This window comes from Cornus florida, unplaced genomic scaffold (genome assembly GCF_030987335.1).
Source record: "Cornus florida cultivar Cherokee Brave unplaced genomic scaffold, ASM3098733v1 CherokeeBrave_3.0.0_Hap2_Chr07, whole genome shotgun sequence".
Classification (NCBI taxonomy): domain Eukaryota; kingdom Viridiplantae; phylum Streptophyta; class Magnoliopsida; order Cornales; family Cornaceae; genus Cornus; species Cornus florida.
The window spans coordinates 45,538,852-45,563,198 of NW_026775577.1; the positions used below are offsets into that span (position 1 = coordinate 45,538,852).

General features: G+C 38.4%; 1 pseudogene; it reads left to right on the forward strand.

The window, feature by feature from the left end:
* The first annotated feature begins 5,702 nt into the window (after positions 1-5,702).
* On the forward strand, positions 5,703-5,801 carry LOC132267841 (small nucleolar RNA R71; annotated as a pseudogene).
* Positions 5,802-24,347: the final 18,546 nt, after the last annotated feature.

The window sequence follows — 24,347 nt, forward strand, 5'->3', positions numbered from 1 at the left end:
CTGAATCATGTGATTCTTGAGTCCATCTTGATTAGTTTTTCATTGTTTCTCCAGTGGTGTGCTCAGTGGCACCTGAATCTATATTCTCAGAAATGACTATTTTTCCCCTGGGGGCTTAATTGTTATCCTTCCGATCTCTTGCTTCTGCACTTATTCCTTTGGGTTCTGTGACCTCATGGAAGGTCATCTTAAGGTCTTAGAGGTGTGTTATGCCTTGAGAGACCATTGTCTTATTTCTAGCTTCTGCATCTTGGATCCAGTTCGGGTCATCATAGGACACATTGGGTTGAAAAAAATCCAGGGTCGTTACATGACATCCATACGGAGGGAAGTAATATCAGCTCTAATGGAGACAGCATCCTCTCGGAGAGAGACCGTGTCGGCGTGAATAGATACTACAGCATCCTCCAAAGCCTGGAGTCGCTCTCCAAAGCCTGGTGTCTATGCTGGAGCCTCAGGTACCGCTGGAGTGGGATAATGATGATCCTGAGCCTGTTCCGTATTGTGAATGGGTTACCCAATTGGAGAGTGTTGCTCTGCGTCCTCTGCAGGCTGCTCCAAATCAATGTCTATTTGTACGACAGCCAGATCAACTTGTATATCATCCACTGTTGGGTCTGCTACTGCTGCTGCCTGTTCCTCTACCTCTAACTCCTCAGCTGCCTCTACAGCATCGTCCCTCAGACTCTTGATAAGAGCATTGTAGCTCTTATCCCAGCCCTTCTTCTTGAAGGAACAGGCCCCAGACTCAGTCTGCTCCCGTGGCTGGAAGGGATAGCGCTGGTCTCGTAGAATTTGGGTGATGAGGTGGCCAAATGGAAGATATTTAGCCCTTTTGGGCTTGGCCTTGCTGATGTGGTCGACATACAGCTTTATCATGACGCTCTAGATAAGTGCTGGGATAGATAGCCAATGCCCTGTATAGAATGCGTACAGAGCTGTCAAATAGTCACCGCGCCTCTGTATCTTATAGTAGGCCATGAAGATGTTACGGAACAGGACAGAGTCGAAAAACCACAGGTCATCTGGAAGATAGGTCCGGGTGGCATACGTCTCGCCATAGGCATAGTGACCTGTGAGTAAAATGGCCATGTCTACATATGTGGGCCTGTAGAGAGTGGGATATGTGTGTTGTAGCTCTAGAGGGCAGACGTGTGGACACTGGCAAGATTTGGACAATGTGTCCACAGTGATGCGGATCGAGTAGACATCAATGGTGGTCCGCAACTTTGCCAGGTTACTCGAGGCAGGCCGGAGGTTCTGGTAGAACATTCGGACCAACCTTGGGTACACTGGGTATGAGACAGGGGCTAGTATGACTGAGATGCCCCATCTGAAGTTGTCATCATATGCTGACCGGGGAAGCACCGATTGGGAAAAGAAGTCTGTGTCGAAGACCGACTCATGCGCCACTCGAAGGCATGAGTATCTATGTAATAGCCGGTCTAACTCCTGGGCTGGCTGAGCTGGCTGTGGTGGTGGAAATGGTATGTGCTCAGCCTCAGCATCACCCTGTGAAGAAGATGCTCCGTCTGAAGACTGTAGGTAGCTGTCAACTGGAGACTGAGGTGGAGTGGGCTCCTGGGCATGAGATGGACCCGCCTCATAGTCCAAACTCTGCCTGCCCCTACAGTGATAATGTCCGCGGGCTACAATCTTGACCCTGGCCATGGTCTACAAAATAAAAGGAAAAAACTTGCAAAGGAAGTTAATGCCGATATAAAGAATTAAAGCACAGTTCATAGAATCATGTATGTCAAATAAGATAGACAAAAGAGATAGGGAACATGAATCTATTTAAGTGACAAGGAATAAGTGACATGATGTGAAACATGCTAGACAGTAAAAGTATGGAACGCTTCTAATGTGGAAAACATAGGCATTGGGCATGTATGAGATGGCATGAAACACAAGAGATGGTGTGTGAGATGTGTGAAACAAATTTGTGAAGTTCAATCGATCACAAAAATGTGAGATCGATTTAAGTTCGATCAATCAAGAATGAGTGAGAACGATCTGTTACAGATCGATCGAATAAAACGTTCGATTGATCGAACTGTGAAGTGAAATTTGAAAAGTCACAGATCTCTAATGTGGATGGCATGGGGCCTTCACGAACATGGTCGTGGGCCTATCAACACAACAAATCAACTTATTGGGTCACTTGGTTCGGCCCAAAACTCTAAAATCAAGACAAAATCATGAAAAATACAAAAACATATATACATATATATACATATATATACAAAGAGCTCAAAGCTTCATCAATGGAGTTATTCATCATGGAAACAACTTAGATCTAACATTTAGAGCACGTGTTCATGAAATTGAAGCTTGAAATCATAGTGATGAGATTCAGATCTCACCGGAATCAAGAGAGAAGTGGAGATGCGAAGGGGGTGAGATTCGAATTAAGATACGAGAGGAGAGAGAGTGATTCGATGCCTGGGATGCTCGCCGGAGTCTCGCCGGAGATGGAGAAGAGTTGGGAGCAACGGTGAAGGGGAAACGAGGGTCTGAGATCGATTCTTGTTGAATCGACCGAATGACCCTGAATCGATTTTAAAAACATTCCCTTGCCAGTTCGATCGATCGAACTGAATCTTAGATCGATTGAACTGACATCGATCTCTTTTTTTAAGTGACAAAGTATTTTTGTGATATATATATATATATATATATATATATATATATATATATATTTAATATATAAATAAATTTATTTTTGGAAAATAATAAAATATATATTATTTTTTTGAATTTCTTAAAACAAAGTCAAAAATGAAAAATAAAGAACAAAGATTGATCTCCCCAAGATCAATCACAGAATACCTTCAATCGATCGAAAATGCATAGAATTGAAGAAATGTTCGATCGATGAGATAGAGAGGCTTTTGGATGCAGGTGGATGCAGGTTCAAAATTTTTCTAAGTGTTGGAACTGCAGATCGATCCAAGATGAAGTTGGATCGATCGAAGAAGTTTAGATCGATCTAGGAACAAGTTCGAACGATGGGACAGAGAGCTGAAATATGCAGGTTATGTTCGAACCATTGGACAGAGAGTGGTTTGGATGCAGGTTTGATGCAGGTGGGAAGATCGATCGATTGAACTCATTTTGAGATAGATCAAACTTATGCAAAATGCTCAATTTCAACATAAAAGTGCATGCAATCCTAATCACAGTTCCTAACAATGCATATGAACCCAAAGCCAATATCTAGACTTCGCAAGAAATGAAATTAAAGAGAGAAATGAGAGAGGAATAGGGCTTTGACACCCTACAAAATGTCTTGCAAGTCTTTAACATCTCTAGCAAGACGTTGGACTCTTTTAGCCTGGATCAAATATCTTGTAGTGTATCCCCTCCTCAATGGGGTGATAAGTGCTTTGAACTCCACCAAACAAATGGTTCTTTAAGGAACTTGTTGGATTAAGCTCAAAAGACGTTTTTGGTCCTTGGTCAAGACAATCTTTGGGCTTCCACGCCCTTTCAAAACAAGATTTTGAGACAACTTTCTTTGGTTTCAAGTTTAAAGATGGACTTTTTGGAACTTTGGTCTCACATAAAAACTCAATTCCTTCACTTTTGAGGTCATGACATTTCTCTACAACATTAATCTCTTCATGCTTGTCAAACGAGTTGGGGGTTAGATTAAAAATATTCAACTTTACCTTCATGTGGCCAAATGAAATCTTCATTATCCCCATCCTACAATTAATGTTGGCATTTACGGTTGCCAAGAAAGGATGGCCAAGGAAAACGGGAATTTGGCTCTTAGGATTTGGGACCGATTCCATGTCAATGACAACGAAATCAACGGAAAAGAAGAATTTATCAATTTTAATCAATACGTCCTCAATGATACCCCTAGGCTTTTTAATTGATCGGTCGGAAAGTTGTAAAACTACCGACGTCGGTTTCAAGTCTCCTAAACCTAATTTCAAGTCTCCTATACCTAATTTGACATACTTAGGATTTGGGACCGATTCCATGTCAATGACAACGAAATCAACGGGAAAGAAGAATTTATCAATTTTAATCAATACGTCCTCAATGATACACCTAGGCTTTTTGATTGATCGATCGGCAAGTTGTAAAACTACCGACGTCGGTTTCAAGTCTCCTAAGCCTAATTTGACATATACCGAGTATGGAAGAAGATTAACACTTACTCCTAGGTCAAGAAGAGTCCGATTAATGATATGATCACCATTGATACATGAAGTGGTAGGTGAACCGGGTCCTTAAACTTTAGAAGAGTGTTATGCTGCAAAATTGAGCTTACTTGCTCGGTTAAGACCACTTTTCTAGGTGTTTGGCTTTTGTTCTTCCTCTTTTGGGTGCACAAGTCTTTCAAGAATTTGGCATAAGCCAGAATTTGCTTAATTGCATCCAAAAGTGGAAGATTGACTTTCACTTGCCTAAACATGTCCATGATTTCATTTACTTTGGCCTTTTGCTTGTTATTTGAAATGGATCCTTTTAAGGCATCCGAAAATGGAGCTTTTGGTTCAAAAACCTTTTCGAAAATTTTCTTTGAAGTCTCTTCAACACAAGAAGTTTTCAAATCATTTTGCAAATTTCTCTTTTCAAAATCACTTTTCACATCATTTTTCAACATATTCTCATTTATATGGTCATGCACATGCAATAAAGGAGGAATAGGATATGAAACGGGATAGGTGTCAACTTGTGGTTGCACCAGTTCACTCTCTTCATTGGACATATCCACTTGGTTGTCCACAATCTTTCCATTTCTCAAGGTAGTCATCACATTGACATGCTCTATTGTGTGACCTTCCGATGAGGAGTAAGTCTCCACAACACATTGTTGCTTTTGTGGGGCATTCAAAGGCATTTTTCCTTTCTCTTTAGCATTTAAAGTGCTAGCTATTTGCCCTACTTAGGTCTCTAGCTTTGCAATGCATTGAGAGTGAGAATGAAGTAATTGTGTGTTTGCCTCTAAAGTGCCCAAAGAGGTCAAAACTTTCTCTTCAAAAGCGAGACTTCTAATATTTCATTGGGAATATGATGGTTGATTAGGAAAATGAGAATTAGAGAATTGGTTTCCTTGTGATTGGTATGATGATCTAAAACCTTGGGAACCTTGGCCTTGCATTGGAGGTGGAATGTACTTTCCTTGAAAACCACCTTGGGAAAGGTTTGAGCCCTCCCCTTGGCTTTTCCAACACAAATTAGGGTGATTTCTCTAACTAGGATTGTAATGATTGCCATGAGGATTGTTCCCTTGATTCACAAATGTTGCATTTACTTGTTCATGATGCTCACTTTGCATATGTCCATGGGGACAATTGGAAGTAGAATGTAAAACACTTGAACAAGTCATACAGGTCTCATTAGATGCATGATGAGAATGGTTAGGGAAGGAAGATACTTGATTCACCGAGTTTTGGTTGATCAAAAATTGATCAAACCTTTGAGATAATGATTTCATTTCGGCGGCAATTTCATTGGAGTGGTCGACTTGATGTAAGCCAACATTCTTCCTACCACTAGAATTTATACCATTCTTCGAAGATAAAGTACGATGCAAAGAATTTTCATTCATGCTCTCATAAAGATACCACACATCATCCTCATGCCTATCAATGTAAGAGCCACCCATGGTAGCATCAATCATACCCTTGTAATTATCCGATAAGCTCTCAAAAAAATATTGAACTAATTGCCATTTGGGCATGTCATGAAGTGGACACTTCCTAAGTAATTCATTAAAGCGTTCCCATGCCTCATGAAATGTTTCCCCATCCCCATGTGAAAATTCCCTAATTGAAGTTCTCATGGCATTGGTCTTAGAAACCGGATAGTATTTTTTCAAGAACTCTTGTTGCATTTCTGCCCAAGAAGTTATTGAAAAAGGCCTAAGATTGTTAAACCAATATTTTGCCTTGTCTTTAAGGGTGAATGGAAAAAGTTTAAGCCTTAAAACCTCTTCCGGCATGTCCGTGTATTTCACGGTGGAACATACTTCAAGAAACTCATCCAAATGCTTGTAAAGTTCTTCACTTGGAAGTCCATGATAATTAGGAAGCATTTGTATGGTTTGTGGCTTAATTTCATAGTGGTGTGCTCTAAATGGTGGCAATTGAATGCATGTGGGTGCATTATATTCATCAGGTACATAGTAATCTCTTAAAGCAAGGGGAGGATTAGCAATTGGAGGTGCAACATGGGCACCTTGATTGCCTTAAATGATGGGAGGTGGTGGAGCATAGATTGGCCTTGGCATTCCCAATGGAACTTGGCCTTGTTGTTGTGGTGGATAAACAAATGGCCTTGGCATGCCTAATGGTACTTGCATGTTATCATGATGCACAGTGGGGTGGAGGATACCTTGTTGGTCTATGTGACCAAGGTCCACCACATGGTCCTCATTGTGTCCTTCCATTGATGAAATGGATTGACTAAAACTACCTCTTCCCCTAGGGTTTCGAACAATGGATTCAAGATGAAAATTTAAAGGGACAAGAGTGGGTCTTAATGATCTACGACCATGCATGCACAATGCAACACAACAAGCAATAACAATGAAAACTTCACCTTCACAACAAGTCAACAATCATCAACCTTCCTACACATACAATGTTCCCATACTCCCATGCTTAAACAACAATATGCAAGAAAAGTAAATTGCCACCACGTTGGCTAACGATTTATCTAAGAATTGAAATACAAGCATCCACGCGGGCCGACAATTTAACTAGAGATTGAGTAAGAAAAAGCTCACAAAGGTCTTTTAGCACTTCAACTCCAAATTTTTAGCTTTTAGCTTAGCAATTTTTTATGATTTTAGCCTTTTTCCTTGCTTGGTTAGCTCCTTTGCTTGAATGCTCCTTTGTTTGCTTCCTAGCTCAATACTCCTAGTCAACAAGAATAAACACAATAAGTAACAAAAATTGAAAACAAGGTAAAGACACGATCAAAAGAGTACTAATTCCTAATTGATTCCATAAATATGACGTTGCCAATCAATCAATCCCCAGCAACGACGCCAAAAACTATAGTGAAATTTAAACTATGGTGAAATATTCAAACTATTAAACTATAGTTTAAATTTAAATATCTCAGATTTTGCAACGGCGTCAAAAACTATGGTGAACCCCGAGCGTGCGCACAAAACAATGCACAACACTTTGAGTTTGGAAATTAGTGTCAAGTGGGCACCATAATTTAAATTTAAAAACCGCTTAACACCTATACTATGTAGTATGAGTGAGAAGGGATCGTCCCTAGGGATTGAGGGTCGTACTAGGTTGAGGAATCAAGATTAGGGTTAGTAGGTCGAGTGATAAAAATAGTGGTTGGTGGTTGAATTACACTAAGATGTTATTGATCGGTTGATCAACTAAACATCAACCTTCGCAATAGCACGAATCATTGTAAAATAGGGCTATTGGTCGGGTAATTCGAACCACTGGGACTGCGCTAGTCTATGGTAACCTAAGTGTCTAGAATTGTTCTTAGAATGATAAGGGGTTTATAGAGGGTTTTGTTTATTTGTCACTTAAACTTAGAACTTAAAATGCATAAAATAGTAATGTGCTAGGAAGTAAAGAGATATAATACAAGTAGAGAAGCCTAAGGAAATGAATCCGCTCCATCCCTAAACACATGCTAGATTAGAGCTAAATTGGGGAAACAACATAAATATGTGACCATGGAATGCTACAACCAAAATTGCTACATTCCTTCAAGAAATTCATGAAATCATTGGCAAGTATAACCTATCAAAGATGCACATGTTTGAACTACCTAAACTAGTGTGTAGCCTTGGACATGCTTACTAAGTTAGAGATTATCAAGCCTTTAATCACATGATAGGAGCACATGAAGTCAAGAGTCAAGAATAGTCCATCAAAGGAGGGTCCTAAGCTATGGAATATCAAGATTCTCATACAACATGCCAAGAAACCCATTTCACAATCTCATTTCCAATGTCACTATAGAAATGCAAGGCATACAATCATGAGAAAATATGATCTAAGACAAGATAATACATTCATCATAATCATTTATAAGAAATTAGGTTCATTACATCAAGTGTAACTCTAGATTGTGAAATAATCACATATATACATCATTTTCCCCAAAATAAACTAAGGCTAGAACATGCTTACTAGAGAGGGCTTCACCACCTCCCTAGAAGAGGGTTTAGTTACCCATGGTGGCCCTAGATTGAAGAAGAAGCTTGATCCTCATCTCCATTTTCGTGCACCCTCCTTGAAGCTTCAAGAACTCCTCCTTCTTGCTCTCTTCTCTCTCCTCTATCTTGCAAAAATTCAAGCTTAATGATATTGTGTGGCTCATATCCCTCTTATCTACCACCAAAAGGCCACCAACCAACATCTCCAACCACTTCATTAAAGAGGAAAGCAAAATGAAGAAACCAAGGTGCAAGTGGGCTGAAATGAGCCATTTCCGAAGGGCATTCTGCCCAAAATTCGAGCACTCTAAGCAAGGCCTCGAGCACTCGAATTTAGTGTAAAAAGCTCTATGCTTCACTTGCTCCGCCCAGACCTACTTTGGTTAAACGGCCATAACTCTCTACTCCGAGCTCCGAATGATGAACCGTTTGAAGATTTAGAAAGCTAATTCAGAGATCTAAATATTTTATGTTTTGGTGGAGATCCAATTCTCAAGGATAGTTGGTCGAAAATGAAGATCAAGGCAGAATTTCATTGCTGCCAGGCAGTTCTGCGCGCCTCTGGTAACAAGGCCATAACTCTCTGCTCCGAGCTCCGAATGACAAACCGTTTGAAGATTTGGAAAGCTGATTCAGAGCTCTAAATCTTTCATGTTATGAGGTAAGTCCAGTTCCCAAGTTTTCAAGGTCAAAATGGCAAGCAAAGTTCAGGATCCACTGCTGCCAGAAATTCGGCCTTGTGCCTTTTGATGGCCAAAACTCCACAAAGCCTTGATTTTGCTCCTTTTTTGGAAAATGGACCTGAAAATATATACATACACACAAATGAAGATAATCTACTTAATTAAACAAACAACGGACTTAACTAATGCAATTTAGGGCGCTTGAATATACAGTATTCGGCGCTTATCACACCCCCAAACTTACATTTTGCTAGTCCCTTAGCAAAACTACAATGAAAAACTTAATGAAAAAAAACAACCATGGGCATGCTACTATAAAAATATCATCCATGGTAAAATGAGATATATACATAGCTCAAAAATAACTTGAAACAGAAAAAGACCTGGAGATAGGGTCATTGGGAAGACTACCTTGCATATATGAAGCATTGATACTAAACACATTTCAACATACATGTATCAACATCATAGTCCATATAAATAACTCAATTATCATCTCTTAAATGGAAATCAACTCTAACTTCAGTGAAAGTGGATTGGATTCTCAACATGCGGCTTTTACTTTCTTTTCCAATTCCAAGGCACGAGTTTTCAAATCACTGAATTCCCTTTTAAATGAAGTCCCTAAGGCATGAATTTATTTACAAGACAACTTTTGTTGCTTGTTGACAATTTATTGTAACTCATAAGCGAAACATAGAATGGTTGTGCAATGCTGAAGTCTCTTAAGCTTTCTAACCAACCTATGTAGCAAGCGTTAGGCCAACAACTCCCAAACCAGATGGCTTTAGGGTGTTAAGTGTAGAGACACTCCATAGGGCTTAATAGCTCAAGTTGGAAAGGCTACGAACTCCAACGAACCATGTTTATTACCAGTTTATTTTTTTGAATGACCGTGCAATGTTTAAGTCCCTTAAGCTTTCTAACCAACTCCTGTAGCAAGCGTTAGGCCAACAACTCCCAAACCAGACGGTTTTAGGGTGCTAAGTGTAGAGACACTCCTAGGGCTTAATAACTCGCTAACGTCAACTGATCATTATTTTCTTTCTTTCTCAGTTTTTTTTTTTTTTTTTTTTTTTTTTTTTTTTTTAGATTCATGCCAAAAGTATTCATCCATTAGGTTCATCAAATCAGATTAACTAGGGCAAAGTCAAGGTCAAGGTCAATCAAGTTGCATGCCTCACAGTTAAGTTTCCAATGTGCATCTGTGCATTGTGAAGCTTAAAAGAGTGTCAAATCCAGCGAGAATTTAATTGAGACATTTATACAGACTAACTTGAATCTACATGATCATTTCAACTCAAATTTTCTTTATTTTCAAAAATATCAGCTACTTCTATGCACAAAGTTTTAAACATATGCTTTCATCTCCAACAGGTTTCAAATTCCATTATCATTGCTTAGCAAAAATGTAAAACCAAAAATACATAAATGCACCCCCAAACTTGAATGTCACATTGTCCTCAATGTGAGAAGACAAGCAAATGAAAATAAGAACAGAGAGGATAAAGAACAATAATACCAAGCGGAGTGAGGAAGGCAAAGGTTTCCATCTATGTGAATATGCAAGTGCTTCCCCCAAACTTGGACATGAAGACCTAGCAAAACACAACTAATATACACATGTAAAAGCATAGGCTCTTAAGAAAAATTAAAACAAAATTAAAAACACTAACCTGAATTGTAGTGCAAGATAAAAATCCAAACAAAACACAAATGCAGACATTAGCCACAAGTGTAAAATGGATAGCAAAAGAATGCCAAAAGTGTGCCAATTTTTTTTTTTTTTTTTTTTTTTTTTTTAAGACATGCATGAGGGTGTTGTGGAGGAATTGAGGATGGGGTTGATTGAGTGTGAAGGGTGGTGGGTGGTGAGGGAGTGAAGGTGCCGAGAGAGAGAAGGCTGGTGTGAGGGTTGGTTGGTGAATGAGAGAAGGGTGAAGGTTGGGGTGGTGGTCGGTTTGGTTGGTGTGTGCATGGTGTTGATGTGAATGGTTGGGATTGTGTTGGGAGGGTGGCCGTGGAAGACATGCATGGTTGAGGATGATGAGGGGTTGCCGAGAGGTTAGTTTGTGGGTTGAGGTGGTGGAAGTTGAGGGAAATGAGGTGTGGGTTGCTTGGGTTGCCTAAGGATTGCATGGTGGAGAGGGAAGTTGGTGCGAGCACTCGGCATGGTGGTTTGGAGGTGGAAAGTGATGCCGAGGGGTTTGTTTGTGGGTTGGTGCATGGATAGAAGTGAGGTTGGGTTGATGATTTGCCGAGAGGGGTGGTGTGGTATGTTGCCGAGAGAGAGGGAGTTTGGTGGTGAGATTGAGCAATCTCGAGCACTCCAAATAAGAGCTTGGGGTGCTCGAAATTTTGGCAGAGGGCTCGGCTGTTGAGTGAGAGAGCTTGGGTGAGGTTGAGAGAGGGTTCGAGCACTCGAAATGAAAGCTAGAGAGCTCGAAGGGAGGGCAGTGAGCTTGGGATGAGATTGGTTCACATTTCGAGCACTCGAAAATGGACTTAGAGCGCTCGAAATACAAGCAGTAGCCTCGGAATGGTTTTGTGCAAGCTTCATAGAGCTTTCGAGCACTCCAAAGAGGAAATAGAGTGCTCGAAATGAAGGCAGTAGCATTGAGGTTGAGAGATGAATTTTTGCATGCATTGTAACATTATGCAGTGAGGTTGAGAGATGAACTTTGCATGTCATTCCATTAGGTGCCTCATTCTTATGCATTGTGAATGTATACATGATCAACTGAGAGCTGAAGAATTGATAAAACCTTGCAACATGCTTCCAAATCAATGCATGGATGGATTATTTTCACCTTGCATGCATGGAAAATAATGAAACTTTGCATATTAATACAATCCAATGCATGGATGGATAATTGTCAAACTCTACACTTCATTGCAATGCAAGGAAAATTTTGAAAATTTTTCAGATTGTGCAATTTTCCTCCAATGAACTTCATTCCATTCCATGGAAAATTTTGAAAATTTTGTTTTTAAACTTTGCAATTTTTTTTTTCAAACTTTGCAATCATCTCAAATGCATGGAAATATATATATATATATTTTTTTAAAACTTTGCAACTCCATTTTAATTTAATGCATAGAAAAATTTAAACTTTGCACTTTCATTCCAATGTAATGCATGGATGGAAAATTTTGAAAACTTTTCAACTTCTTTCTAATGCATGGACAATTTGGAAATTTTTTCAAAATGTAGCACCTTTCCAACGCATGGATGATTTTGAGAAACCATGATCCAACAATGCATTGAAGATGAGAGGTTATGCATGTGAGTGCCATGTCGAAAGTCCGAGAAAATTGCTTGATAGAGCCAGAAACTTCCGGGAATGAAAACAAGAGTTGAGAAGGTCTAAGAAGTCAGTCTAAAAATGTGGAACACAACTTAAGATAGTTCCAGAGAAAGTTAAATTTTGGCATTTCTTAACCATTTCCCATAAAATTTCATGGCTCAGACAATTGAACATTAGGGAGGCATTGAAGTCGAAAGAATTGCTCCCCATGGGTGCTAAATTTAACGTCGATAGCTAGACGCACCGAGATCAGGTTAGTCCTCCTTACCCTATACCATGTCTCTCTAGAGAGTCATAGGTCCCCAAATAGGATAATTCTTTTAAAAGTGGAGGAGGAAGACTTTGAAGACAAAAGTGGAAAAGAGGTAACGGAAAGACCTCAACCCACTCTTCTTTCTCAATGAAGAACTTTGGACTATGGGGATGATTTGGATTATAGGAAGATGGATTAGGTGAGGGTGCACCAAGCAATGACTTATGAAGGGTCATATTGAGCACGGGAATGCTCAACAAGTTATCCTTCAGAATTTCAACATCCTCCCCACACTTATCCAGTGGTTCGGGCTCAACAATTTGAGATAACTCAAGTGAGGGAATGGGATGAGATGCAAGCTCCCAAGAAAGAGATACGTTTGATGTTGACAAAGGAAGAGAATGAATAGGAGGAATATCAAGCAAAGAATTGACCTCGCAAACAAAATTGGCAACATCAAAATCCTCATAATTAAAATGAGCTAAGCATGTTTTTAGAGGATCCTCCATTAAAGGAGGTGCATCAAGCAAGGGATTATGTAGGGGCTGTTTTGGAGTAGGGTAGACAATCTCTACATCATTATTTTTCCCATTTTGAGCCACAATTGCTTCATTTTGATGTGGGGCAACAATTTGATCTTCAACCACCATTTCATCATTTTCACATGTAATAACCACTTGATCATTCTCATGATGAAAGTTACTAGGAGTAATCTCATCATTCATAGAATTTTCTTTTGGATTGGCCATAAATTCAAATGAAAATGCTTCCTCCTCTTCATGATTTTTAGCATTAATCCTTTGTTGAATTTGAGATATTTGGTCATCTATCATTGCACTAACTTGGGACTGGTGATATGGTACCACTTGATTGATAGACTCTACTGTGGATTGCATGCTAGCAAGGGAAGCCAATAGTTGATTGTTGGAGTCCATCATTTGCGTGTGCATAGACTCCATCATTTGTTTGTTAGCAACAATTAGCTCATCCAATGGAGACGGTGGAAAAGGAGAAGAGGGCGGGAAAGAATGATCATTGGGTTGAAAAGGTTGCATATGAGATTGTGGGGTTGAATTTCCTATGTCATGCCACAAGAAGTTTTGTTGGTCTCCCCAACCCGAGTTGTAACCATTGAAGTATGGATTACTACCCGGTTCAAAGAAATTTTCATTTGGTTGCTCTAGATAAAAATCCGAGAATTGTCTCGTTGGAAGACAATCTCTTGTATGATGTGAATTACTAGAGCAAAAAGCACAAAACGCATGTGGTGTGTAGAATTGAGTTGGGAGATAATTATCCTCCATCTAGGAGTAATTCAACAACACACAAAGCAATCAATACAACACTTCATCACCATAACCTCCACATATGATATTCCCTTTCTCCTCAATTATCAAGACAAAAATTAAATTGGCCACGACAAGGACCGATGCTTGAACACGAAATTTAAACAGGATAAGAGCCTCAACAAGGGCTTCACAACTAAACTAAAACTAAATTAACACATGCACAATATTCACAACTGGAAACTAGAAGTCACGAGACTTACCTGGGGTCCTCTAAACTTACAATTTGCTAGCATTCCCACGGCGAGCTTCGAGTCCCTAGAATCTTACAACACTTAAAACACAAAGATAGTCAAAACACACAAGGAATATTCACAAGACACAATATTCACAATCAAACTAAAATTAACCCTAAACTTTGGTTGCTAAACCGTTTGCAGTCCCTGGCAACGGCGCCAAAAATTGATCGGTTGATCAACTAAACATCAACATTCGCAATAGCACGAATCATTGTAAAATAGGGCTATTGGTCGGGTAAGTCGAACCACTGGGACTGCGCTAGTCTATGGTAACCTAAGTGTCTAGAATTGTTCTTAGAATGATAAGGGGTTTATAGAGGGTTTTGTTTGTTTGTCACTTAAACTTAGAACTTAGAATGCATAAAATAGTAATGTGCTAGGAAGTAAAAAGATATAATACAAGTAGAGAAGCCTAAGGAAATGAATCTGCTCCATCCCTAAACACATGCTAGATTAGAGCTAAATTGGGGAAACAACATAAATATGTGACCATGGAATGCTACAACCAAAATTGCTACATTCCTTCAAGAAATTCATGAAATCATTGGCAAGTATAACCTATCAAAGATGCACATGTTTGAACTACCTAAACTAGTGTGTAGCCTTGGACATGCTTACTAAGTTAGAGATTATCAAGCCTTTAATCACATGATAGGAGCACATGAAGTCAAGAGTCAAGAATAGTTCATCAAAGGAGGGTCCTAAGCTATGGAATATCAAGATTCTCATACAACATGCCAAGAAACCCATTTCACAATCTCATTTCCAATGTCACTATAGAAATGCAAGGCATACAATCATGAGAAAATATGATCTAAGACAAGATAATACATTCATCATAATCATTTATAAGAAATTAGGTTCATTACATCAAGTGTAACTCTAGATTATGAAATAATCACATATATACATCATTTTCCCCAAAATAAACTAAGGCTAGAACATGCTTACTAGAGAGGGCTTCATCACCTCCCTAGAAGAGGGTTTAGTTACCCATGGTGGCCCTAGATTGAAGAAGAAGCTTGATCCTCATCTCCATTTTCGTGCACCCTCCTTGAAGCTTCAAGAACTCCTCCTTCTTACTCTCTTCTCTCTCCTCTATCTTGCAAAAATTCAAGCTTAATGATATTGTGTGGCTCATATCCCTCTTATCTACCACCAAAAGGCCACCAACCAACATCTCCAACCACTTCATTAAAGAGGAAAGCAAAATGAAGAAACCAAGGTGCAAGTGGGCTGAAATGAGCCATTTCCAAAGGGCATTCTGCCCAAAATTCGAGCACTCTAAGCAAGGCCTCGAGCACTCGAATTTAGCGTAAAAAGCTCCATGCTTCACTTGCTCTGCCCAGACCTACTTTGGTTAAACGGCCATAACTCTCTGGTCCGAGCTCCGAATGATGAGCTGTTTGAAGATTTAGAAATCTAATTCAGAGCTCTAAATATTTCATGTTTTGGTGGAGATCCAATTCTCAAGGATGGTTGGTCGAAAATGAAGATCAAGGCAGAATTTCATTGCTGCCAGGCAGTTCTGCGCGCCTCTGGTAACAAGGCCATAACTCTCTGCTCCGAGCTCCGAATGACAAACCGTTTGAAGATTTGGAAATCTGATTCAGATCTATAAATCTTTTATGTTATGAGGGAAGTCTAGTTCCCAAGTTTTCAAGCTCAAAATGGCGAGCAAAGTTCAGGATCCACTGCTGCCAGAAATTCGGCCTTGTGCCTTTTGATGGCCAAAACTCCACAAAACCTTGATTTTGCTCCTTTTTTGGAAAATGGACCTGAAAATATATACATACACACAAATGAAGATAATCTACTTAATTAAACAAACAACGGACTTAACTAATGCAATTTAGGGCGCTTGAATATACAGTATTCGGCGCTTTTCAGTTATTTAAACTAAAATGAACAATAATGCAATAAAGAGAATGAAAGAGAGAGAGAGATCTTGGGGTTTAGAGATCACCACTAAACATACTTTTCTACACCTTTAATGAATGATTAATGAGGGGAAAAACATGTATTGAAATAAAGAGTATATGTGTGGTTGTTTCAATAAGTATGGATGACAAATTAAGCATATATTGTCTAAACAACATGGCGGATAGCACAACATATCAAATTAAGCCATTAATCCTTTCTTTAAGCTCACAATCCAAACACATCACAAGGTTAGAAATATATGTTACTTGCTTTCATAAGTATAGAACATCAACAACAAGCATGGATTGTCCTCCCATTTAAAAACTACACTACAACTAAGCTAATGAAATGAAATTAAACTAATTAAACTAAGGGAGAGGTACAATCCATCAAGAAATGAGTATGAACCATCAAATAAACCACAAAAACATTTCATTAAGCACTATGTCTTGACAATCTCTAGATCTATAGCATCAATACACATAGACATGCATCAATAACACAAGAAATAGAGACATACACATGAACATCTATTCTAGCATACATAGACATATGAATAGAATGAAATGATCAATTGGAAGCATTAAACCATACAAATCATTGAATAAACAAGATCTATATATATATATAAAAGTGTCAAAACATGTATCACAATACAAATCCTTTAAAAATACATAAATCAAGAAGTTGAAAGCATGCTTAGGGCTAACTCTAGCCCCAAGAGAATGTCTAGCCACTCATGGATGATGCCCTCCAACCATCAAGGGCAACCTCCATGGAAGAAATCTACTCCTTGGTTGATGAAGAGTCTCCAATGGTGTCTGTAGCCCCCTCCTCTCCTTTTACTTCCTCACTAAGTATTATCTTCTCTAAGTATGCGTATATGTGTAAAAGTGGCTCATATTCCTTATATAGGTAGGTCAAAAATCACCCCAAATGAGCTGGGCTCGTACACCAATAATCCTCTAATGATTGGATATGAGACAACTTTTAATGAGCTGCAATTTGGATTTTTCTCAGGATTTAGGAAGTTCGATCGATTGGACTTGTGGTGAGATCGATCAAACATGGCTGAGATCTATCGAATTGAAGCTGGATCGATCCTCAATGGTGGCGCCTTTTTGGATAAAAACAAATCTGAGATATTTTGACGATATTTTTGGGAAAAGGACAAAGTGGTTGGTAGGGTGGTACAGCTAGATAAGATCTGCCATGTCGATAAGGACAAGAAGGTTCGATTGATCAGAGAATAATGTTGGATCGATCAAACTTGTGGGATCTCTAAAGATGACATCATAGCCTGGATCTATCTTGAAGTGCTGAGATCGATGAAAGTTGGATCGATCGAACTTTTCTTAAGATCGATCAAAGTTGCTGAAATTCCACCATTTGCTTCCTTTTGCTCTACTTTGCTCCTTTTTTTTATTCATCCCAGAATTGCTTCAATTATGCTCTCATTTGGCTGAGTTAGCTTATTTTGGGGATAAGTACCTGAAAGTGGAAATAACACAAAATCAATACAAAACGGTAAAATAAAATAGGTAAAGGTTCTAGAATACCTAAGCTTAAGGGGTTTAATACGCACTTTTCAGCGCTCATTACACCCCCAAACTTAAATATTGCTAGTCCCAAGCAATGAACTAGAAAGTAAAGGAATGAAATAAACAACTATACAACTATGAACTAGAAAGCAATAAAATGATAGCTTCACTTTTGTAGGGAACACGATTGTATTTAGCATATGCAATAAGCCTTTTAAACCCCTAGGTTACCCCTAGTGGATGAGTGAAGTCTCGTGAGGGTTTCCAGAAATGATACCTACAAAAATTAAGCTCATTCTTTCAAAAGAGGCACCAATATTGCAAACAAGCATTGGGAGAAAACTATCTCAAGTATGCAATTTTTCAAACATTTCTAAGCAATTTCCCAAAATCTCAACATCAAGCAAGCAAGTATGGTCCTCCACACATCAACAAAATGATCATGAAAATCAAATCAACACTAGAATCCTTTTTGAGTGGACTGACATTAAATATGTTGCTATCTTAGCCAACTAAAGAATTAATCACATCCTTACCCTTAAACTAGCACACAAATCTAGTACCGATCATCAAGACAAAAAGTGGTCATTTTATTAAAACTTTATTGTTCTAGGTGCGCTTATTCTTTTCACTCGATTTTTTTTTTTTTTTTTTTTAATAGGATCAAAGATGGAAGCATGGTGCAATGTGTTGATCTATTCAGCTTTCTAGCGATCCATGAGGTCAAGCGTTAGGTCAATGACTCCCAAACCAAACGGCTTTAGGGAATTAGGTGTTCAAACACCCCTACGGACTTACAAGCTCAAATCAACTTGGCTACAAATCAAAACAATCTCCATCTAATCATTTCCCACTTCTCACCTTTTGGGAGAAATCCTCACTTTTTTATTACTTTTGCAACTTTTTTTTTTTTTTTTTTTTGAATAAACAATTAATAACCTAAAGTTTGGGCCCTCCACCTTTCGGCGCGAGAAGTTCAGTACTTGATGAGGCTAGAATCCCAGCTACTTAGTGAAAAGGGGTTGTTATCCACCTTTATAAAGAATGAAAGCCTTCAATGTACTACTAGCCCAATTGGGATATAACCAATTCAGTAATCAACAAAGCATGTACCCCACAAATGAATGTTAGTGTGCGCCTGTGCTAGTGTAGAATACTAAAGTGAATCTCAAAATAATCACAAAATCAAGATGATGTGGACCACAAGTGCAAGCAAGATATCAATCTTTCGAAAAATTTACTCATAAATGGCATCCACAAGGCATACAAGGAGTATTGGACTCTCAAGTCAAGCAATTTTTTAATTTAAAGCAGTATGGTCCTCAAAAGATCAAAATCATAGCTAGTTATGGACCAATTATAGAAAATCTCTCAAATACACAAGTCATGCTCAAAATTTTGGATTTAAAAACAAACACTGCAAAGCACCATTACCCTCAAACTTAAATGGCACAATGTCCTCAATGTGCAAAGAGAATAAAAGGAAAGAGTATACCAGTGCAATTAAGGTAAAGAATGGCTAGGACAGAAGTATCCAAAGTGGGTGGCATAGCCCCCCAAACTTGGGATTAACTGTGGTCCTGAAATTTGGCACTTGGATAAACTCATCAGATAACAAGAGGGATAATAAAAGTGCACAGTGGACATGCAAGTGTAAATGGGATAGCAACTGAAAATAGAGAGAGGTAAAATGATGGTCCTGAAAATTTTGGGTAATACTCCCTCTTATTGAAGTCAATGGGATGCACCTAATGGAGTCAAATAGATAGCTATAAGAATATGAAAATATGACATCCATACAGAAAATATATATAAAATAAAAAAAAATAAAGTACAATACATCTAGTATCAAAGCTGACAGACACGGCTGCAAAAATAATATAATAGTATCAAAAATATGCAGAGATCACAGATATATAAAATGACAGGAGGAAAGGGATAGAGAGATTGGGAAGAAGAGGTAAGACGTGCAGGTCGTGCTCCGCGGATGTCTCTGGATAGATCTCTGAATGCGGTCATGACATCCGTACGGAGGGAAACACTATCTGCTCTAATGGAGACAGCATCCTCTCGGAGAGAGACCGTGTTTTATGATTTTAGCCTTTTTCCTTGATTAAATGGATTGACTAGAACTACCTCTTCCCCTAGGGTTTCAAACAATGGATTGAAGATGAAAATTTAAAAGGACAATAGTGGGTCTCAATGATCTACGACCATGCATGCACAATGCAACACAACAAGCAATAACAAAGAAAACTTCACCTTCACAACAAGTCAACAATCATCAGCCTTCCTCCACATAATGTTCCCATACTCCCATGGTTAAACAACAATATGCAAGAAAAGTAAATTGCCTCCACATGGGCTCACGATTTATCTAAGAATTGAAATACAAGTCTCCACGCGAGCCGACGATTTAACTAGAGATTGAGTAAGAAAAAGCTCACAAAGGTCCTTTAGCACTTCAATTCCAAATTTTTAGCTTTTAGCTTAGCAATTTTTTTTATTTATGATTTTAGCCTTTTTTCTTGCTTACTTAGCTCCTTTGCTTGGAATACTCCTTTGCTCACCTTCTTAGCCCAATGCTCCTAGTCAAACAAGAACAAACACAATAAGTAACAAAAATTAAAAACAAAGTAAAAACACGATCAAAAGAGTACTAATTCCTAATTGATTCCACAAATATGACGTTGCTAATCAATCAATCCCCGGGAACGGCGCCAAAAACTATGGTGACATCCTTTGATTAGCAAAAACAGCATTTAAATTTCACCATAGTTTGAATATCTCACCATAGTTTAAATTTCACCATAGTTTGAATATGGTGGATAAAAACAAATCTGAGATATTTTGAAGATATTTTTGGGAAAAGGAAAAAAGTGGTTGGTAGGGTGGTACAGCTGGATAAGATCTGGCATGCGGATAAGGACAAGAAAGTTTGATCGATCAGATAATGATGTTAGATCGATCAAACTTGTGAGATCTCTGAAGATGACATCATGGTCTGGATCTATCTTGAAGTGCTGAGATCGATGAAAGTTGGATCGATCGAACTTTTCTTGAGATCGATCGAAGTTGCTGAAATTCCACCATTTACTTCCTTTTGCTCTACTTTGCTCATTTCTTTGATTCATTCCAAAATTGCTTCAATTATGCTCTTATTTGGCTGAGTTAGCTTATTTTGGGGATATGTACCTGAAAATGGAAATAACACGAAATCAATACAAAACGGTAAAATAAGATAGGTAAAGGTTCTAGAATACCTAAGCTTAAGGAGTTCAAATACGCACTTTTCAATGCTCATCAGGTTAGTATGTCAATTCGTTGGAGAGGTGTCCCACGACTCGTGGTTTCGTGTCTTTTCGTTGATCTTGAGACCTTTGGAGTTGTCCTTGGGTACTCCATGATCTATTCCTCGGTGTGACCTTGTGTACGGTCTTTGTTTGGTTCTGCTAGAAATGTTCCTGATTTTGGGGACGAAATCTCTTTAAGGAGGGTACGATGTAATGACCCGGTCATTTCCTTCCTTTCCTTTTTCCTCAGAAATTTGTAAAGAATTTTTTTCATTGAAATTAATTTCTTTTCTGAGTTTGGTTTCTTGTCATTTAGTGTCGTCTCGAGTGCTCAAAAACAGTTTCTGAGACTCTTTCCTTCGGATTGACAATTTCCTTTGAGGACCGAGTCATTTCCACATTTTTCGTTTTTCGACACTATTCACTTTTTATCATTTTTCCCTATTATGTCTTTTCCCCGTTTGTCACTTTGTTGGCATAACCTCACTCTTGTGTTCAGAGTTGGTTTTTGACTTCATGTACCTTCATCTTATGTGGTTTCTACGAAATACGTATCATTACTTTTGCAAGAAAGTACTCTGGTTGCTCCCAGTATCCATAGGGGCATAGATGCATAGTTCTTCAGAAATATTTTTGTTTCTTGGGGTATTTTTCATAAATATCTTTTGAAGATATTTTATTTTAGGGGTTTTTAAGAAAATATTTTTGGAAGATATTTTCATTCTGTGTCATTAGTGTAGTTTTCACTTTTTGGAGAGGCCATTGTGCAATTAATGAAAGTTATTGCTAAATGTCTTATTTTGAGCCTGAATCCTAGTACGGGATTCATTTTCACATTTTGTTGAGTCGTGTACTCTTAGAATTTCCTTCTGGTCAATTTTCTCCAGTTTTAGGGTTTCTGGCCCCAATTGCCGCTGAACATGTTCGGGCCATATCTCTCTGCTCGGGACTCAGTTTTTTACGCCGTTTCTTCCGTTGTTCATATTTTCTCATTTTGAATCTTTCTTATTCATGGAATTTCACCGTTTGAGTGCGTCTGCTCAAATTTTACTTTTCCGGACCCGACGGGGCCCTTTCGGGGCACTTTTAAGGTTTTTCTATAAATAGGGGACTCAAAGATAAAAAATCAGATTTTTCTCTCTCTTTCCTCTCTCTTGGCCAGAAGCCATGGCCACCAAGGGGCTGCCAACCTTCTTCATTTTCCGGCCACTTCCCTTTGTTGAAACATCGTAGTACCTTAGCGTTTAATGCTTGTCTTAACGACGGGCATCTTTCACCCTGATTAGAACCCGTTTTTGGCCAAATTTTGAGTTCGGGTTTGAGGTCAAGTTGGGATTTTGGTAGGTCCTCTTTGGAGTTTAATCTTCACCGTGTTGTCCCCAACAAAACCCCGAAGTATCATCGGATTCGGAGCGGTTTCAGTTTGGTGGCTTTTGAGACTTTCATTTCAAATTGAGGTAGGGGATGTATTAGGATTATATATATGTGTTGTATTGATGGTTTTATGAACTTATACAACTTGTATGCATGCTTTGAATAAATCCTCGAATTTAATTTAATTATTTTCTTGTATAGGATTTAATTCTAATGGATGTATGTGGCTTAGAAATAAATTGTGGCATGCTAGGAAATTAAGCCTTGATATATTGAGTAACATATATTATATTTGGAGCATTTGAATAAAAATTACAAAACTTATTTAAAATTTATCTTTAGTGAAAGTTTAATTCACATAGTTGAAGCAAGCATGAAATCAACTCATAATGGAAGATTAAAGCAGGCCTTGGTGAGTCCTTTAACATATGTTAAATTGAGGACAATTGGAGTTGTTTAAAAATCTAGAGAAAAATTAATTAATGAGCTTAATTAAATTTATTTGAAGTGTTTTAATCACTTAAATTGATATTGGATGTAATAGGTAGATAATCCCTTGGAATGTACTCCATTTAATCACCTTGTGAGCATATTACCATTGGATGTAAAAATTAGTACCTGTGGCCTCTTGATGTGGTAATTGGACTTAGCATGATACAAGATATCATTGTCTTATAAAGCTTGTTTAAATATATCTTGTGTAGGTATATAACTTGTTAGAATATTAAAATTGTTTACCTTGGAAGCTAGTTACTAAATTGAAGCTTATTTAGTACTTGTGGCTTATGATGGTGATGTGGCTCAGTTGTTGTAAATGTGACGACCCTGGATTTTTTAACCCATTGTGTCCTGTGATGATCCGAACTGGATCTAGAATGCGAAAAAAAAAGATGAAACAAGATCTTTAGAGATACCACGCATCTCTAAGACACCAATGTGACACTCAATGAGGTCACGGAACCCAAAGGAAACAATTGTGGAAGCAACGTTTCAAAAAGGGACAAGAATGAACCTAGGGGTAAAATTGTCATTTCTAGCTTAAAATTGGGTGCCACCGAGCACACCATTGGAAATACAACAAAAAATTAATAAACTTAGACTCAAAATTCGCTTGATTCGGAGTCCAGATGAAGAAGATATGGCTAACGGAAGAAACAGGGGTCAAACGGTCAAAAAATACCAACCCAAGAGCATATAACCGGTTAGGAGATCCTTCTAACCGGTTAGAAAGCCAAAAAATTTGACCAAAACACTGCCCATGCACATGTAACCGGTTACGAAGCCCCATCTAAACGTTTAGATGTGAAGGAGCAGTAAGGGTGCGACCCAAAAACCTGGCAGTAGGGGTTTTTCCGAGAAAAATGAAATTTGAGGACCAAGATGGCATTTTCTGGAAAAACTCAAAGAAGAAACCCCCCTCAAAATTGAGTTTTCTACGTGACACGCAAGAAAAATTGAAAAAAACTCACTGTGAAATGGCCAAAATGCCCTCTGAAGAAAACTGATCTAGAGGGTCCAAAAAGCTGCTAAATTTAAAAACTGAGAGCTGAACTTCAAATGCGATTTCCAATGCTAAGACGACATTTTGTAGAGAAATACGAAAAATAAACCCCCCCCCCCCCCCCTAAAAACATGTTTTCTATTCAACTATGTGAAGAACGGAATTTATTTCCCAAAAGAAATTTCCAAAATACCCTTAGGTCAGGTTATGCAACAAAAGTGTAAAATAAGTCCGTAGGCGGCTCATTTCACCAAAGAAGAAGCTTTGCCCAGAAATGACTATGCACGTAAACGTAACTTACCTAGTAAGATGTGTTACAATGGTTCATGGCCCAAAAATATGGCCGATGCAAAATATGACCCCCCAACGGCCAAAATGCCAAAAATGTAATTTGGAATGAAAACTTGGAATTCAAAATCATGAGATGGTTTCAAAATGCCACTTAGCCCTTGGCCACACTTCATACATGGTGAATGAATGCTAATGGAAGAATCAAAATGGAATTCCCACACCCAATGCAAACATAGTGGAGCAAAAAACTCAATATTTTTCAATACTTTCATAATATTCCAAGAAGTCAAAATTTACATAGGATACAAATTACATGTCATTGGCCTCCGGCCTCATCTCATACATGTCAAATACATCGTAAAGAGTGTACTCATGTACATATTACATATAAGGAATCAAATGTATACATGTTGACATATAAGACTACA